We start from the raw sequence: 17,319 nt of genomic DNA, 5'->3' as shown, positions 1-17,319 counted from the left end.
CGCAGATCTACCCCCCCCTCTCTCTCTCACACACACTCTCTCTTTCTCCCCCCCTCTCTCTCTCACACACACACACACACACACACACACACACACACACACACACACACACACACACACACACACACACACACACACACACACACACACTCTCTCCCCCCCTTTCTCTCTCTCTCACACACACACTATCTCTCTCTCTATTTCTCCCCCCCCCTCTCTCTCACACACACACACACACACACACACACACACACACACACACACACACTCTCTCTCTCTCTTCCCCCCTTTCTCTCTCTCTCTCTCTCTCTCTCTCTCTCTCTCTCTCTCTCTCTCTCACACACACACACACACTCTCTCTCTCCCCCTTTCTCTCTCTCTCTCTCACACACACACACACACACACACACACACACACACACACTCTCTCTCTCTCTCTCCCCCCCTTTCTCTCTCTCTCTCACACACACACACACACTCTCTCTTCCCCCCCTTTCTCTCTCTCTCTCTCTCTCTCTCTCTCTCTCTCTCTCTCTCTCTCTCTCTCTCTCTCTCTCTCACACACACACACACACACACACATCAGACAGCGAGGTAGTGCACAGTCGGTCCACATCTCTAACGCCCAATCAATTTGACATGCATGTTTTGTTTTTTATTATTATATCCTATCAGACGTGAACTACAGTATGGCCATAACCATTCCAAACGTCAATGAAGTACAAATCCTCCAAGACGACTTCCTAATGTCTGGAGAATCTCTCCGGAGGACGACGGGTGTAATATTTGACCCACAAATGCTTGATTCAGACGTCTATATTAATCCTGCACGGCTGAGACGATTCTGAAAGCTGGATCAGTTGATCTGATGATATTCATCTAGTGTTCCCTGCGCTGATTTCATATTAGCATAGAGGGATTATTATCAGCGGGCTAATTTTAGCAGAGAGCTAATTTCTGTTAACACAAGGTGTTCTGAGATCACGGAAACCCACAGATCGACTTTTTAACATGCTCTGCAATTACAATATCCCAGAGAGAGGTGCTGGTATTATCTGCTTAAAGTGTTGAATTAATCAGAGCCGCTCTGGCCTGACAGAGAGTCGGGATCATCGGGACATTTCTTTGGCAATCAAAGGCTTTAGCATCACATATTCACATCTAACCATCGATTCATTTACATTTAGCTGGTTAAAGGGATAGCTCACCAAAAAAAAAAATACATTTTGACAACACAATGTCGTCCGTGACACATAAAAGCAGATATTTTGAGATATGTATGTTTTTTTTGTTTGTTTGTTTTTGCCTTTAAAGTTTACAACGTCCATCGAAAAGGTTCTTCAAAATATCCTCCTGTGTTTTACAGTGGACTATACCTTTAAAAAGCAGAACAACCAAAAAAACAACCAGCCGGATACACTGTGACAACATGCCCCGCTATTACAGACAGTGTGTGTGTGTGTGTGTGTGTGTGTGTGTGTGTGTGTGTGTGTGTGTGTGTGTGTGTGTGTGTGTGTGTGTGTGTGTGTGTGTGTGTGTGTGAATGTGTCTTTTTCCTGCACAATAACTGTGGAAATGTTACAATATGTTTATGTGGTCACTGACTTTCACAAATAAATCATTTATCATTTGAATAATTCACGTTCTGCGTCTCACGCGTATATCTGTGGCGATAGCCAACAATACCTTATATGGGTCAAAATTATCCATCTTTCTTTTATGTCAAAAATCATTAGGATACTAAGATCATGTTTCATGGAGATATTTAGAAAATTTCCAACTGTAATTAAATCATAAATGTATTATTGGTAGTAATATGCATTGCTGAGGACTTCATTTGGAGAACTTTAAAAGGAAATGTTCTCAATATTTAGATTTTTTTGCACCCTCAGATTCCAGATTTTCAAATAGTTCGGCCAAATATTGTCTTATCCTACAAACCATACATCAATGGAAAGATTATTTATGCAGTTTCAAATGATGTATCTTATTTTTTATTTTTTATTTTTATGGATTCATATGACTGGTTTTGTGGTCCAGCACTCAAAAAAATTATACCTTGGATTTACTTAATTTTTTTATGTCAGCAGGTTCCACGTAATTGGGTTATGTTGAATTTAATTAACATTGTTTATTTCAGTAAATGTATTTTTTTTTTTTAACGTAAAGTAACTTCAATGCCATTTAGTTAAATAAGGTTAACATTCTTAAATTTGTCCAAAACTATCACATTTGATTACTCTGAAATGAATATAAAAACAAAACAAAACAAGTAATCCAGTTTAACTGATTATTTTTATTTAGTGAAATACTATTTCACAACATTTAGAAAACCTTTTCCATTACAAGATTGTTTGGCTAGATGGTTTTGCTACATCCATGGCATTTTTTTTAAATTAATAAATCATCTTTAATTGTAATTAGCAGATCCTCGCCCCAAGCACACGCTCTACACTTCACCACAATGATAACGTCCAAAAACACGAACACAACACACACTTTTAGATACCAACAAAACAAAACATTAAACATTAAAAATTATCTCCATTTTCTCATCTCGTTAGAAATGCATAAAATAGCACTTTATTTAAACATCTACTCTCCAAATTCAGCCCATTTGCAAAGCATGCTGGGAAGTGAAAGTCCTGTTTGTTCGGCTTACTTGACTGAATCATGTTATTTCAAAATAAACACATCAAGTTTTGTCAAAGAGTAACGGTTTTAAGTCAGTTTAACACGAATCAATTACATTTGAGCCAGACACCTCCTATAATGAAATCGAGATGCTTAAATAAAGTGAACCGCAGCATAAGTTCATTGTTTTGAGTGAGGGTAACATGTTATGAATAAATAATATCACATCTCTCTACATTGTTCTACATTAAAACAGCAGTTCAAATGATGTCACATCCCGTATTTATATTGTTTGTAAAGGTAAGAAATAACATTAATCATCATAAACATAAATAACAGGCAGCAGTCTGCCTGCCGGTTTTAGTTTTTTGCACAGATCTTTTACAGATTTTTTATTTTATTTTTAAATATATCGTCTATCATCACCTTAGCTTTTACGTCTACTTTTTGTATATATGAATAGTAGTCAGTGGTTCAAATGATGTCCCATCCTGTGAGCCACACATGTATTTATATTATATGTAAAGGTGAGGAATGACATTAAAGGCCCACTGACGTGCTCTGAACCACGCCGCATTATTCAATGTGTTGAGGGGCTCCGCTGTAAGAAACTCCTCCCCTTTTTTTAAAAACAGCCAATAGCGTTTCGTTAATACACAGTTTGACTAGAGCCTTTAAAGCCAGTTTCCTCCTAATCTGGAACAGTTTATCATCAAAATCTCCTTGAAATACATCATTCTGTGCAGAATTCAAATGGGTCCGATATGTTTTGTTGCCTGTGCCAACTCGCATATGTGATCAGTAGTCTAACTTTAGACCAGAGCCATGTGTGTGTGTGTGTGTGTGTGTGTGTGTGCGAAACGTGAAAACAGACTTCATTCTCCTCAACTGAAAGCATATTTACACTGAATCATTTCCTATCGCTTATACACTGTGCCTTTCACCGTGTAGAAAATAGTAAATGTGTGAACAACTGACTGATTTCAGCCTCAGCATCTATTTATAGTGTAGTGGGCGGGGCTTCGGATTCTAGAGAGCGTTTGATTGGACAGAAAATGTGATGAGAAGGTTAAGTCTGCGATGATGTCATCACAATCTGTAACTTTTGAATGCTTATATCTCCTAAATGCACATTTTGTCATTGTTTTAGAACACACTCTAAAAAATGCTGGGTTGTTTTAACCCAATGTTGGGTCAAATATGGACTAACCCAGCAGTTGGGTTGTTTTAACCCAGCAGTTGGGTTGTTTTAATCCTGTGGTTGGGTTAAATATTTGCTTAAGACAACCCAATTGCTGGGTTAAAACAACCCAACTGCTGGGTTAGTCCATATTTGACCCAACATTGGATTGATTTTTACTCAGAATTATTTAGAGTGCACACACCAGCTTATTGATAACTTTAAGGGTAACATAATCATATTAAAAGCTAAAAAATCTGAATTTTGATTTCACTGGGCCTTAATCATCATAAACATAAACAACCGGCAGCAGTCCGAGCTGATGAATGCATCATCGGAACCTATTTCAAACTGTGCGTTTTTTTAAACAGCTATCATGGAAACTACAAAAACACGGAAAAATACATAAATAATTAAAATAAATAAAAATAAAACTTACAGACTACTGGTCAGGCGGCAGTGTTTTAGCCGCGGATCCGTGTGTACGCGATCATTTTAACAGTGTTGTCATCGGTGCATGAAAAACGCACCATGAGCTTCGTCATCTTTACCACACTACAGACCCGCACAATAAACAAGCAGGCGTTCAGTAGAACAGCACATATTCTTCCTGAGGACCCGGACGCCAAGCCGCCCAGCTGCAGCCTTTAACGCTCCTGCCAGCAGGAGACACTGCTCATTATTCCCTCGGCCAAAGCAGCCTCGTCGTTGATATTCTTGTCTCGGTTTGTATGCAGAGCCGCCGTCCACCAACCCTGCTCTCTCTCACTCTTCATCTCGTGCTTTATTCCCCTCCGTGAATGCCGATCAGGTAACAGTCGGACCCGCGCAGGTGCGGCGGTGAGCGGCAGACGCGTGACGCACCTGGCCCGCTGTGCATTGGGTCACAAGTTTGCGCTTGTGGATGCATATGGGTCAGCGTGCACGAAAATGAGGATTAACTATATATTTCTCTTTCAATTACAATCAACTGACATTAGTCTGTGTTCCCCATACTGTGACAACATACTGTTGGGAAATGTGTGTTAAATGTGTTTATATAATGCAAACTGGTTGTTTTGTTATCAATTGTACCTTAAAAGTCTGTTTAAAGATATGGTTCACCCAAATAGGAAAATACTCTTATCATTTATTGTCATTTCAATCCTGTCCTTCTTTGTTTAAAATTAAAATAGTTGATTTAAAATCAAACAATATTGCTTTTTTAGGTATTTCTTCCTCCAGATAGATAGATAATGTATTCGCATGACTAAAATTATATATATATATATATATATATATATATATATAGAGAGAGAGAGAGAGAGAGAGAGAGAGAGAGAGAGAGAGAGAGAGAGATGAATGACATTAGTCTTGTTTTCCCCATACTGTGACAACATGCCCCACTACTGGGAAATGTGTGTTAAATGTACTCAAATAATGCAAAAATGCTTATTTTGATATACATTTAGCTTACAATGCTGTTTAAAGCGATAGATCACCCAAAACGTAAATTTCCTTATTATTTGTTCTCCCTCATGTCGTTTCAAACATGTCCTACATTTTGTTTAAAAATAAAATAATTGATTAAAATCTCGCAGTATTGATCTGTTGGGGTATTACTTCCTTCAGTTAGATAGAGATGATGTATTTGCATGAATGAAATTAATGACAAAATGCCCGTCCATTGTCGTCGGTGTGTTTTCTCCCCTCAGATAATAACTCATGCTGTTCTAGCCACAGATAAATACTCACTGAAGTAAAAAGTTCAGTGCGAGAGCGCGCGAATAACAAGTGCGTTGCTCAGATAGTGCAAACTGGTTATTAAAAATAATAATAAATCAATTGCATATAATTAGGACTCGGGGATAAAAACCCATCCCTGCTACAGTCCAAAATGGGCCACAAAGAGCAGCTAAGAGCTTGCTGCATGAACACCGATCATTAAAATTGGCGGGACATCATATTTTGCATAATATTTGGAGTGCATATCGACCAGGTTTGATTCACTGCACCAGTAATGGGATGCATCCCGGAAAAACTCTTTAGGACTCTCGGCCGCGGCTGCGCCATTCGCTTTGTGTCCATCATAATCACTCAATTACCAAAAGCTTCAAAGTCAAATTTGACATCAAGCGCAAAAAGCGCGCGAGCTCCCCCAACAGTTAAGCGTCAGAAGCGCATTCACACCAGTTCAACCTCCAGCTCTGAGGCTCTCCGTGCCCGAGCCACGCACATTCGCCTCCTGCTCACCGGCCACACGCGCGCGTGAGCCTAACGCGAGCGTGCACACACTCAGCGTCCTCCCGCATCACAGTACCAGTGCGCCTCAGGCCCGAAGGGGAACCTGGCCGTGCTTTCCACTGCAGTCTGCATGTTTATTGACTTTGCAGATGCAGCAGGAAAAATACAAAGGAGAAAACAACGCTGCCGTCCTCCAAGCGTCCAGTGAGCAGTTGCTGAGTGTGTGATTCATTCAGCCTCTCCAAACGCATATGGTGTCGTCTAATGCGCTTTACATGTGCTCTGGTGGGCATTCGAGTTGACTCAGCAAAGGACGGCATCAAACCACACACACACGCCAACTTGCTCTCTGTGTGCAACAATGAGCAATGCGTGGACTGAAAACAGATCGCGCGCGCGCGCAAACGAAAGCATCCGCAGTCCGGTTGTGCAGAACACACACTCGTCCCCGCACTGGAGCGATGCATTTAAAATCCCTCCGATATTCAGTTCCACATGCACTGAAGCACACGGCTTCATCATCACAGACTCACCTGAAACTGCTGCTCCCGCGGATCAGGAATCTGACGCTCCGCGCTGCTTCAAAGTTCGGCTGAGACTCCGGGTCCGACGCTCATGCCGCTGGCTCTGCTGTGCGGATGGGTCAGCGGTTCCTCTCATACTCAAGAGGGACAAATCCGGCGGCGGTTCGGTTCGCAGAGCGGCATCTGAGAAACACGCAAGAGCTGAGGAAGGAATATCCGACAGCAGTGCAGCTCCGGATGGAGAGATGAAGAGTCCGACTGATGCTGAGAAACGAGGAGGAGGCGCTGAGCATCACTTTACTGGATTGTAGAGGAGGGTGATGGTAGACAGAAAGGGGAGGGACTCGAGCAGAGAGAGAGAGAGAGAGAGAGAGAGAGAGAGAGAGAGAGAGAGAGAGAGAGAGAGAGAGAGAGAGAGAGAGAGAGAGAGAGAGAGAGAGAGAGAGAGAGAAATAATATGTGAACCTGGACCACAAAAACAGTCATAAGGGTCTTTTTTTTATTTTTTTATTGGGATATATACATAATCTGAAGCGGAATAAATAATCTTTCCATTGGTGTGTGGTTTGTTAGGACAATATTTGAAAATCTGGAATCTGAAGGTGCAAAAAAAATAATAATAATAAAAAATAAATAAATAAATTCTAAATACTGAGAAAATCTCCTTTAAAGTTGTCCAAATGAAGTCCTCAGCAATGCAAATTACTGCTAATAATACAATTTTGATATATTTACTCTACTGTGATATTTACTAAATATCTTCATGGAACATAATCTTATATGATTTTTGGCATAAAAGAAAAATGGATAATTTTCCGAATGAATCGCTTCACAAACAAGAACAAATGTAGGAGGGGCTTGATTGCATCTGTGGGGAACTGATTGGATGGTTGTGGTTTGCTATTGGTGGATCTCACGTGAGTGACAGGTTGAAGAGATGTTGCTGAAAGAAGGAGGGGAAGTTATTTAGACACTAAAATAACCAAACTGTCCTCCAAAAAAAAAAAATGACTCTATAAGTCATTTTTCTAGCACCTCATTACGGCTTATATTTTCGGTTTAAAGTCATGCGCCCTCTAGCTGGCGTAAAAATAATGACAGTGTCATGTTACATCTGACATCATGACCTATGACTGTCTTTACCAATCAAAATGCGTGTTCATTTGAATGCAATGTCTGGACTTTTTACCACCATTTGTCATATTTCCATTTAGAAAAAAATATTTTTTTAAATATACAACTACACCCACCCCATCCCTAAACCCAGTGATTTATAATGCGTACACACTTTATGAGCACGTGTTCCCTGGGATCGAACTCACTATTGCATGATCACATGTTGTTGTTATATGCTGTCTGAAGTGCTGAACACTGGACTGTTCTGAGTTAAATACATGAGCTGTCTGTGGTGCTGAACACTGGATTGTTCTGGGTTAAATACATGAGCTGTCTGTGGTGCTGAACACTGGATTGTTCTGAGTTAAATACATGAGCTGTCTGTGGTGCTGAACACTGGGTTGTTCTGAGTTAAATACATGAGCTGTCTGAAGTGCTGAACACTGGATTGTTCTGAGTTAAATACATGAGCTGTCTGTGGTGCTGAACACTGGATTGTTCTGAGTTAAATACATGAGCTGTCTGTGGTGCTGAACACTGGATTGTTCTGAGTTAAATACATGAGCTGTCTGTGGTGCTGAACACTGGATTGTTCTGAGTTAAATACATGAGCTGTCTGTGGTGCTGAACACTGGATTGTTCTGAGTTAAATACATGAGCTGTCTGTGGTGCTGAACACTGGATTGTTCTGAGTTAAATACATGAGCTGTCTGTGGTGCTGAACACTGGATTGTTCTGAGTTAAATACATGAGCTGTCTGTGGTGCTGAACACTGGATTGTTCTGAGTTAAATACATGAGCTGTCTGTGGTGCTGAACACTGGGTTGTTCTGAGTTAAATACATGAGCTGTCTGTGGTGCTGAACACTGGATTGTTCTGAGTTAAATACATGAGCTGTCTGTGGTGCTGAACACTGGGTTGTTCTGAGTTAAATACATGAGCTGTCTGAGGTGCTGAACACTGGATTGTTCTGAGTTAAATACATGAGCTGTCTGTGGTGCTGAACACTGGATTGTTCTGAGTTAAATACATGAGCTGTCTGTGGTGCTGAACACTGGATTGTTCTGAGTTAAATACATGAGCTGTCTGTGGTGCTGAACACTGGATTGTTCTGAGTTAAATACATGAGCTGTCTGTGGTGCTGAACACTGGATTGTTCTGAGTTAAATACATGAGCTGTCTGAGGTGCTGAACACTGGATTGTTCTGAGTTAAATACATGAGCTGTCTGAGGAGCTGAACACTGGGTCAGTTTAAGGGTAAAGTTAGGGACAAGTGTGGTGGTGTGGGTCAGTTTAAGGGTAGAGTTAGGGTCAGGTGTGGTGGTGTGGGTCAGTTTAAGGGTAGAGTTAGGGACAGGTGTGGTGGTGTGGGTCAGTTTAGGGGTAAAGTTAGGGTCAGGTGTGGTGGTGTGGGTCAGTTTAAGGGTAGAGTTAGGGACAGGTGTGGTGTTGTGGGTCAGTTTAAGGGTAGAGTTAGGGTCAGGTGTGGTGGTGTGGGTCAGTTTAAGGGTAGAGTTAGGGTCAGGCGTGGTGGTGTGGGTCAGTTTAAGGGTAAAGTTAGGGACAGGTGTGGTGGTGTGGGTCAGTTTAAGGGTAAAGTTGTGGACAGGCGTGGTGGTGTGGGTCAGTTTAAGGGTAAAGTTAGGGACAGGTGTGGTGGTGTGGGTCAGTTTAAGGGTAGAGTTAGGGTCAGGTGTGGTGGTGTGGGTCAGTTTAAGGGTAAAGTTGTGGACAGGCGTGGTGGTGTGGGTCAGTTTAAGGGTAAAGTTAGGGACAGGTGTGGTGGTGTGGGTCAGTTTAAGGGTAGAGTTAGGGACAGGTGTGGTGGTGTGGGTCAGTTTAAGGGTAGAGTTAGGGTCAGGTGTGGTGGTGTGGGTCAGTTTAAGGGTAGAGTTAGGGTCAGGTGTGGGTCAGTTTAAGGGTAGAGTTAGGGTCAGTTGTGGGTCAGTTTAAGGGTAGAGTTAGGGTCAGGTGTGGTGGTGTGGGTCAGTTTAAGGGTAGAGTTAGGGACAGGTGTGGTGGTGTGGGTCAGTTTAAGGGTAGAGTTAGGGACAGGTGTGGTGGTGTGGGTCAGTTTAAGGGTAGAGTTAGGGACAGGTGTGGTGGTGTGGGTCAGTTTAAGGGTAGAGTTAGGGTCAGGTGTGGGTCAGTTTAAGGGTAGAGTTAGGGTCAGGTGTGGGTCAGTTTAAGGGTAGAGTTAGGGTCAGGTGTGGTGGTGTGGGTCAGTTTAAGGGTAGAGTTAGGGACAGGTGTGGTGGTGTGGGTCAGTTTAAGGGTAGAGTTAGGGACAGGTGTGGTGGTGTGGGTCAGTTTAAGGGTAGAGTTAGGGTCAGGTGTGGTGGTGTGGGTCAGTTTAAGGGTAGAGTTAGGGTCAGGTGTGGCTGTGTGGGTCAGTCTAAGGGTAGAGTTAGGGACAGGTGTGGTGGTGTGGGTCAGTTTAAGGGTAGAGTTAGGGTCAGGTGTGGTGGTGTGGGTCAGTTTAAGGGTAGAGTTAGGGTCAGGTGTGGCTGTGTGGGTCAGTGTAAGGGTAGAGTTAGGGTCAGGTGTGGTGGTGTGGGTCAGTTTAAGGGTAGAGTTAGGGACAGGTGTGGTGGTGTGGGTCAGTTTAAGGGTAGAGTTAGGGACAGGTGTGGTGGTGTGGGTCAGTTTAAGGGTAAAGTTAGGGACAGGTGTGGTGGTGTGGGTCAGTTTAAGGGTAGAGTTAGGGACAGGTGTGGTGGTGTGGGTCAGTTTAAGGGTAAAGTTATGGTCAGGTGTGGTGGTGTGGGTCAGTTTAAGGGTAAAGTTATGGTCAGGTGTGGTGGTGTGGGTCAGTTTAAGGGTAAAGTTAGGGTCAGGTGTGGTGGTGTGGGTCAGTTTAACGGTAGAGTTAGGGACAGGTGTGGTGGTGTGGGTCAGTTTAACGGTAGCGTTAGAGACAGGTGTGGTGGTGTGGGTCAGTTTAAGGGTAGAGTTAGGGGTGAGGGAAGTGGCCAACTGTTGACTGAAATTAATTACATTATTACGTTATGATATGCTAGTGTTTTTAAAATGTAAGCACAATGTAAAAACATGTATGTACACAATAAGTGCATTGTATCAAATGATTAATTAAAATGTCAGTACATAGTAGTTAAGGCCACCTAAAAAAAGTGGGTTCTTAATTTCTGTTTTGCATAAGTGTCTATGTATTTATTTATTTTTTTGTCAACTAGCTGAAACAATTAAAAAAAGTAACAGAAATATATATTTGTTATGTTAATTCACTAATAGAGACAAGGTTGGTGATTTTATCACCCTTTATAATGCATAAGTGTTGACACTTTTCATTCAAAGTGCATATTTGTACAAATAACGTTTTCTTCCAAATAAAGCAAACACTTTTGTGTCACGTACACACAAAGGAAATGGTGCGAGGACTCAAGTGCAGAATTGATAATTCATTTACAACAAAAATAAAAATAAACAGAAAACAAAACCCACGAGGAGGCAAAATACATAATCAAAAACATGAACTGAAGCCATACCAACACAGGGAACCGGGAGACGTAGACGAGACAAGGATACGACGCAGACTGACAAACACAAGGAGCTTATAAAGGGAAGAAATCAAGAGGGAACAGGTGGGAGAAATCAAACACTAATCAGATAACAAGGGGGAGGGGTCAGACAATTACAGGAGCACATGCTGACATTTTGAAATCACATGTTCAGCTTAGTCATAGATAACATTCATCTAATTAAATATATCCATCGAAAATCCCATATGGGTTCAGTTACATTCAGTGACATTATATCATAATGTTTTGAACTACAGATTAAATCTAGTATAACATGTATTGACAAAACTGGCCTTGAAAATAATCTGCATAGCAACACACAGTAAATTACAAGCCTCCAATATTCAGCTCAATATAATAAGACCAGGCCAGGATCTGAAACTGGTGAATCCATTACAGTTTTCAGTGTTTAAAATGAAATGAGATTGGGGGATTGGTGAAGACACGGTGCTGATCTGCGGTCAAGGTAATTTTCATGTTAAGAACACTGTAGATAGACTGACATCTTGACTGAGACCTTGAACTAAAACCCAGCCTGCGCGTACATGGTTTATGAGCTCTCAAGATCAAGACTTAGGCCAGGGTTATTTTAGTGTTGAAATAACTTCTTCGCTTGCAGTGACATCTCTTCTGTGATGATGAGGGCGGGGCAACCTGTCACTCACGTGAGATCCACCAATAGCAAGCCACAACCATCCAATCAGTTCCCCACAGACACAATCAAGCCCCGCCCTACATTTGTTCTTGTTTGTGAAGCGATTCACTCGGATATATAACACAATAGGGAACAAAAGAAGAGAGCAACTTCTATTTCATGCAAACAGTTGTCTTTTTTCCTAGTGAGTATTGCTTAAATCCGATCCCGCATCATCTCATGATGATATGAAGGAAACATCACTTTTGCTTGTTTTAACAGCTAATTTTCACCTCTGATCTCGTCTGTCTGATCTTTATTGGTGATCATGTCACAGATATTGACTGTCTGTCGGTTCATATGTATTTAAAGGCGATGCGTACTGAAGTCAAGCATTTATAACCCAGTAGTTTGACGTGACACATGGCTCACAGCGGCACATGTGTTCTTGACGTGTTAAAAACACTGACAACACTAATGACAGTTCTCTGCAGGGTCGGCTTGCAGATAGTACGTCCGTCATGATTTCTAATTACCACGATCTGTCATGCCATTTTCATCTCAGAGGTCGAGCTTATGGTCGGATCAATCTTGCCGGGCTTCAGAAACTCTTCCACAGATGGACTGTGCTGCTCGAAACATCTCAAATGGTAGTGTTTGAGCTACTGAAAAATGTTCATATGCTACAAGCTTAACTATTAAAGTTAACGGTCCCATTCTTCGCGTGTTTTCGAAGCTTTGATTATGTTTACAGTGTGCAATATAACATGAGTTCATGTTTCGCGTGTAAAAAAACAGTATTTTTCACACAATTGACTTATCTGTACAGCGCTGTTTCCTCTGTCCTAAAAACGGCCTGATGATTTCCTTGTTCAATGAAGTCCCTCCTTCAGAAACACGTAACGAGTTCTGATTGGGCCAGCGCTTCCCGCGCTGTGATTGGAGAGCAGCTTAGCGCACTTTGCCCGGAAAGGTCCTGCCTCTTATCATAACGGGGCGATACGCGCACTCAATGTTATTGCAAAAATGTCTATATTGCCGTATCAATTTGAGCCGGAATCAGAGCCGGCGAATATCGAAGAGGATCGATTACAACCTGCTCAGGAAAGACTTTTGCTGGATGTTTCAGAATGGTAAGCTGTCTATTCAGGAGTTTAAACTGATCATAAACACCAACAATCGATGGTGTCTGAATGAATTACTACACTTTTATATGCTAAGTTTTTCGGATTAGTTTCAATTACCATCTAACGTTAGTTAACAAAGCTAAACAGCGTTGCACTTTGTGTCATGAGTTACATAAACTGTTAAACGGACCGACTTAAATAATAAAATACACATACCGTTTGTGGTTCTTAAACAACGCCTTCTCCAGACAAAGAGGGAACTGCGTCATCTTTTAAGAATAATCTTTCTGCGAATCCGGCATTAAACTGATTGAGATTGACGAAGCAGTCCTCAGCAAAATGTGCTGCACTTAGTTTTAAATTGTGATTATAATTTTCCGGAACCGAGTTAACCATAAACTGTAGCCATTGATCTCTACGTGCAGCGTCCGTGGGAAGGCCAGACAAAGGTGATTTGACTCCGGGATGAAAATAACAGCGTTTCAATGGCATGGCGACAAACACACTACAAAAACAACGCTTCCTATTCTCGACCTGCGAGAGCAAAAGGACCACGCCCCCTATTTTGCGTGTTCTTGTGGGCGGAGCTTTAGTCAACAAACGCTTCTAGTGACGTCATCACAGCAGGAAGTGCAGCGGTGTAGTCCAAACCGGCCGCTCGCTGTAGGCTTTGAAAGGGAACTACTGTTAAATAAAATATCTCGCTTGGCATTGAACTTTGAGCTTTATAATTTTACAGGTATTATTTATGCTCTAACAGCAACATTACACACTAACTAAAGTTTGAAAGATGGAATCGCAAAGAATGGGACCTTTAAGTCCCATTTTTGTGTGTTTTCGAAGCTTTGATTATGTTTACAGTGTGCAATATAACATGAGTTCATGTTTCGTGTGTAAAAAAACAGTATTTTTCACACAATTGACTTATCTGTACAGCGCTGTTTCCTCTGTCCTAAAAACGGCCTGATGATTTCCTTGTTCAATGAAGTCCCTCCTTCAGAAACACGTAACGAGTTCTGATTGGGCCAGCGCTTCCCGCGCTGTGATTGGACAGCAGCTTAGCGCACTTTGCTCGGAGAATGCGCTCTTCTCCACGTGGGAGAGCAACGAGACCACGCCCCCTATTTTGCGTGTTCTTGTGGGCGGAGCTTTAGTCAACAAACGGTTCTAGTGACGTCATTACAGCAGGAAGTGCAGCGGTGTAGTCCAAACCGGCCGCTCGCTGTAGGCTTTGAAAGGGAACTACTGTTAAATAAAATATCTCGCTTGACATTGAACTTTGAGCTTTATAATTTTACAGGTATTATTTATGCTCTAACAGCAACATTACACACTAACTAAAGTTTGAAAGATGGAATCGCGAAGAACGGGACCTTTAAGAACACAAGACTACTGTGCCTTGTGACCACTGTGCAGGCTGCTGGTGGTGACGGACACCTTGGAAAGACTTTCCAGTCTTCTAAAACTAAAGATATGATGTGAATCAATGAATGCACAAAATAAATGTACAGTGAGTTTAGAGTCCACATCCAAAATACCCCTTAATAGAAACTAATGTGGGTTAAGATCGATGGTTTGCTATTCGTTCATGTCAGAGATATCGAGTGTTTGAAAAAAATTCTGTGACTGAGCATGAAAGGGTTAAACCGGCTTATAGAGTTCTAACTCTAACGTGTCAAAATGCCAAACTTCTGAAATCACGTGACATTAGCGCTGATTCATAACCGTTTGAATCTTTATTTGAGGATTGAACACAAACGCGGAAGAGAAGCCAATGCTGAATAAAGTCGTAGTTTTTGTTATTTTTGGACCCAAATGTATTTCTGATGCTTCAAGAGACTCTAATTAACCCACTGATGTCTCATATGGACTACTGTGATGATGTTTTTATTCCCTTTCTGGACATGGACAGTATAGTGTGCATACACTTGCATACGCTCTCGGACTAAATATAAAATATCTTAAACTGTGTGTGAAGATGAACGGAGGTCTTACGGGTGTGGAACGACATTAGGGAGAGGAGTTAATGACAGACATTTCATTTTTGGGTGAACTAACCCTTTAACATTTATTGGGATGTCTGTTTAAAATATACATCATTTTTATGAACGAATGAAATAAAAAAAAGGAATACAGGAATTAACGAACAAAGGAACAAGCGAACAAACAAAAAAAATGAATAAATGAACGAATGAACGCCACAGTAATATAATAATCAACACTCTGGTGTCATGCAAACTCTATTTAATCAGAAATAGTTTATTTTCTAACGTGTTTCTATGGGAGTGTCATTTGCTATTAGTCAGACTGGAAAAAAAACACCCCCACAGGTTTACAGCAGAAACCATAATTTACACCTTTAAATGAAAGACTCGTCATTTCACTTCTGTTTACTGCACAGAACCACCTCATTTAGTGGTTGCTGTGAAAAAGCGCTTAATCTTTCCTACAGTGTATAATTGTGATATTTCAGAGGAATGTGCAGGCAAGTGTCCTCAGCTGTTGATCGCTCCGACCATCACCTCCGGAGTGCTTTTCCCAACATTCATGAAATGCAGAGAATCTTTAACAAAATGAGAGGCTGAGATTGAGGCAGATGATTCTCCGTCCAGTGTTATTTCCAAGCACACAGATGGCATCCTTCATGAATTTATATGACAGTTCTGTTGTATAATGAGGGCTGGAGAATGGATTTCTACCAGTCAGCCTATAGTAATGGCGGCTCCATCACAGACCGGCTCTACCTGGCCTAATGAGAGGCAATATCATCTACACGGTTACCCGGCTGTGTGTTCTCATCTGATCAGACCTGCTCCACACGTGACGGCGATTAGAGCCCGGTTTGGACATTTGTATATTTAATTGTTTAGATGAAAGGGCTGAGAAATGTCTTCATGAACTCCATAAAGATGCTAAAAGTCAGTTAGAGCGACACAAGATTCATTATATACATTTACATCAATTACAAAATGTATGAATACACTTGTAATGAATATCATCTGATCAGATGACCCTTAAAATGACTTTATGAACATGTAGTGAGGTCTCTTCTGCTCACCGAGGCTTAAAAACAGTGAAATATTCCAACTATTTTAATACATAGTAAAGTGTGATTTATTCCTGTGATCAAAGCTGAATTTATCATCATTCCTCCAGTCTTCAGAGTCACATGATCCTTCACTAATCATTCTCACATGAGGATCTGATGATCAACACACATTTAGGATTGCATTATAGCAACAATAATTAAGATTTTTGTTGATTCATTATTTTTTCAGGATTATCTAAAGGATAGAAAGTTATCAAGAGTAGAATGTATTTGAATTAGAAACTTTTGTAATATTATAAATGTATTTTCTGTCACTTTTGATCAGTTTAATGTGTTCTTGCTGAATTAAGCTATTAATACAAATGTTTTACTGACCCCAAACTTTTGAAAAGTAGCGTATAATAAAATATATAATTTTATTATGTGTTATTTATTGATTTTATTATATGTGTTACCGTGTTTTGTTTTTTTATTAATTTACTTTATGTTGTAAAGGTTATTTTTAGCCAGACCCTGAAGAAACAACCTATCGGCAGTAGAGCTCAGGTTTATGGGAATAAAAGTCTTAAAGAAAGAACAATAAATCATTGACACCAGTGAAGTGTCACCAACAGGAATCAGTTGGATCGGCTTAAATGAATCTAGCGCTGTGACAGGCCTCTACTATTGCCATACAGAGCTGATGGCGTTGTGATTGATGGCTGTTCACAGACAGCTTTACTGTACTGATGGATGACTTTTGTAATAGAACAAGACCAACGCTTGTGCTTAGACGAGTGGAGGGCAAGCAATCACCGGGTATAAAACCTGCCGTGGCGTCATTTTAGCAGCTGATCAGTGCGTTTCTGCAGGTCGAGGGCCCTTTCTGAGATGCTCGGTCCGTCTTTCTGGATGTAAATAATAAATATAGTCACTGTGTTATGGTTGATGATCAGATAATTATTTTAACTGTATTAACCTCTGTCAATAGGAATTTGGAAATGTTAATATTATTCACCTCTGTGTTACCCTACGTACTTATAGTTGTTTTAAAGACACTTCTTTGATAAATCACGCTTCTCTGTCTGGTAATGGACTAGTCTGTGTTTGGCGGTTGCCAGGAGAATGGGAATTGCCTGACTGCATTGTGCAAAGTGTAAAGTTTGGTGGAAGGGGGGTTATGGGATAAGACTATAGTTTAATGCCGTTGCGGAGAGAGACTCTATTCTTTCCAGTGAAATCACAAAACAAAATGCACACAAACATGTCCCTGCTCTTAATATACAATCATTGAACATCTTTGATTTTAATGA

At 41.0% G+C, this 17,319-nt stretch overlaps 1 protein-coding gene across 1 annotated transcript in view; it reads right to left on the bottom strand.

The window, feature by feature from the left end:
- Window positions 1-6,867, bottom strand: part of brinp1 (bone morphogenetic protein/retinoic acid inducible neural-specific 1) — a 257,705-nt gene extending 250,838 nt beyond the window's left edge. Inside the window, exon 1 of the mRNA XM_067437548.1 lies at window positions 6,571-6,867. The gene's annotated coding sequence lies outside the window, so the exon portion shown is untranslated. The remainder of the gene's footprint in view (window positions 1-6,570) is intronic.
- Between the last annotated feature and the right edge of the window lie 10,452 nt (window positions 6,868-17,319).

The sequence above is a fragment of the Pseudorasbora parva genome, chromosome 3, assembly GCF_024679245.1.
Source record: "Pseudorasbora parva isolate DD20220531a chromosome 3, ASM2467924v1, whole genome shotgun sequence".
Lineage (NCBI taxonomy): Eukaryota > Metazoa > Chordata > Actinopteri > Cypriniformes > Gobionidae > Pseudorasbora > Pseudorasbora parva.
Note: the sequence above shows the minus strand (reverse complement) of the source record. Positions and strands in the feature narration are given on the sequence as shown.